At 43.3% G+C, this 2,500-nt stretch overlaps 1 protein-coding gene across 1 annotated transcript in view; it reads left to right on the top strand.

The window, feature by feature from the left end:
* The window catches only part of rbfox3a (RNA binding fox-1 homolog 3a), a gene marked incomplete at its 3' end in the record, with an annotated part of 297,768 nt that overhangs the window by 270,554 nt on the left and 24,714 nt on the right, over positions 1 to 2,500 (top strand).

Raw genomic sequence — 2,500 nt, 5'->3', positions numbered from 1 at the left:
CGACACACGCACATGTGTGACTCCCAACCCATGAGTCTTTTCGCTTTGTTTTACGCGCTACACTTCATCATACAGCGTCACACAAAAGCATGAATAGTAGAAGATCGGCAAGCTCGAAAAACGACGCAAAGCGAACGGTTTTTGAGCTTGTGGATCTGCTACTTCATTCAACCCTGAAATGTAACAGTGTCCGACCGGCGGAGGTGATTTGAGAACGTTGCTTTCCAAACAGTGTGACTGGAGTGAACTGCTGGCATGTTTTACGCTGCAGTGTGCATCTGTGTGCATCTGTGTGTCTCTGTGTGTCTCTGTGTGTCTCTGTGTGTCTCTGTGTGTCTCTGCGTGTCTCTGCGTGTCTCTGCGTGTCTTTGTGTGTCTCTGTGTGTCTCTGCGTGTCTCTGTGTGTCTCTGTGTGTCTCTGTGTGTCTCTGTGTGTCTCTGTGTGTCTCTGTCAGTGGCGTGCACAGACATTTAGAGGGGCAGGTGCTCAAGTGAAAAAAAAGGGCACCTTGTGCAGCGCATTTTGGGGCCGGGAACCCATTTTGGTGCTTTATAGCTATTGAAAAATAGCAGATCTACAAGCTCATAGCGCGCTACGAGCTTGTAGGCCTGCTATTTTTCTTTAATCGAAGAACCACTGACATAGAAACATAGCTTTAGATTGTGGGGGCCTAAATAATATAGTAGTTTTTTTTATCAAGATTTGATCAATGTCACCGCATTGTCCACACACTACACATTAAGGGGAAAAAAATATTTTTTTTAAGAGCAAAATTGCCAAAAGGGCAGGGTGTGCTCTAGCACCCCCTATTGTCTATCTGTGCACACCACTGGTCTCTGTGTGTCTCTGTGTGTTTGTGCGTGCGTGCTATTTTTTAATAGCCAACGTTTGGAATATGGATAAAGGGGTGCAAATGAGTGTGGCGCCGTATTTTACCACATTTAGCAGGGGACCCCTGGAGGTCCCTGGGCCCCTGGAGGGCCCTGGAGGTCCCTGGGCCACTGCACTAACTGATTGAGCAACCAGGCATCCATCCATCCCAGAAGAATGAATAATAAAAAAGGATTTAATTAAATTACACATTTCCAAAATATATAAATATCACTTTGTTCTCAGACATCTCTATATCGGCATTGAATGGTGAGATAAACGGCAGCGCTACACGCTCTAAAAACTCTGCTACGTGTTGCATAATGAATGTTGTAATTTTAATGACCGTATAGATGGGGGCCACTTAAGATGAGATTTTACCCCGTCCACTTAATACAGTGATGAAAGTCAAGGTCAATATTAACCCAGTACAACCGGGAAAGCATCTGTGTCATTTTAGATTATTACTTTTAATAATAGTAGATATACAAGCTCACAGCACGTCACTGTGTGTCGTGCTGCAAGCTTGTACATCATTTTCAAGGTTTCAGAAAAATCGTGAAATAGTGAGAACTGCTGATTTCAGAAGGAATGTGTCAAAGCCATCAGCACGGGAACCCCTTTTGATCTGCATGTAGATCTGCTATTTTCCGTGAAAGATCGTGAAATTTGCCGCCAATCTTTGAATATATATTCTTTCAGTGCAAATGTTTTTAACTCAAATCTTTGCTTCTGGGAGCTGCTCCCTGGAAAGAAAACATATTTTCAGATCCAGCGACCAATTACATATATTTTTTGGCGTCCTTTGACACACTGATATAGAAACATAGTTTTATTTATTTTTAACTGTCATGATTCAGAAGACATTTGTAGAATCGTCATCAGGTCTAAATGGGTTAAACGGTTAACAGCGATAACAATCTATGCTGCGGAATGGACCACCGTATAGCGGGCTTAGCAACCCAACACCCCACCCCGTCCCCCCGTCCCCCCCCTCGTCCCCCCTGCACCCCCTGCTGGGGGCCTCCTGCATGTGCGATCACATCCGCTGCAACCCCCCTCAGATTCATGCTACTGATGCGTGTGATCGACGCACTCAGTTGGATGACGAGACTCTTTCTCAGACGATATGAGCCGAGTATACAACTTATACAACAATTTAGTCTTGCGTAGCCAGACAACTATACACTGGAACTACACCTCCGGACATCCCAGACAGAAAGCTGTCACCTGTTTGTCATTCCCGTACACTTCTGAAATATATCTAAAAAATATCTTTACATGTACATTGTTTCCATTTCTGCTGTAAACAGCAAGCTACATAATATATTAATGAGTTTAATTTATATCCGAAATACAAATACAAAACGGAAGTGTGGAGGAGGAGGCGTTTATCCTCTGATCATTTTCAGAGCTGCTATGACGGAAGCGTTTGGAGATTGTGGGAGGTAACAGTCTTGCTTGCGAGACTAGTACCGAAGTAACAAACGCAGATGCATCTGTACCCTCTCTGTGTTCAATGAACAGATGCATCTGTACTCAGAGATGGGCAGTATTTGAAATACATGTATTTGATATACGTATTTGAAATACTTTTTTGTATTTTGTAATTTGTATTTTGCTGAGATG

The sequence above is a fragment of the Protomyctophum parallelum genome (genome assembly GCF_964188405.1).
Source record: "Protomyctophum parallelum genome assembly, chromosome: 13".
NCBI classification, from domain to species: domain Eukaryota; kingdom Metazoa; phylum Chordata; class Actinopteri; order Myctophiformes; family Myctophidae; genus Protomyctophum; species Protomyctophum parallelum.
The sequence above is the reverse complement of the archived record's forward strand: the minus strand, read 5'-3'. Positions and strand labels throughout refer to the sequence as shown.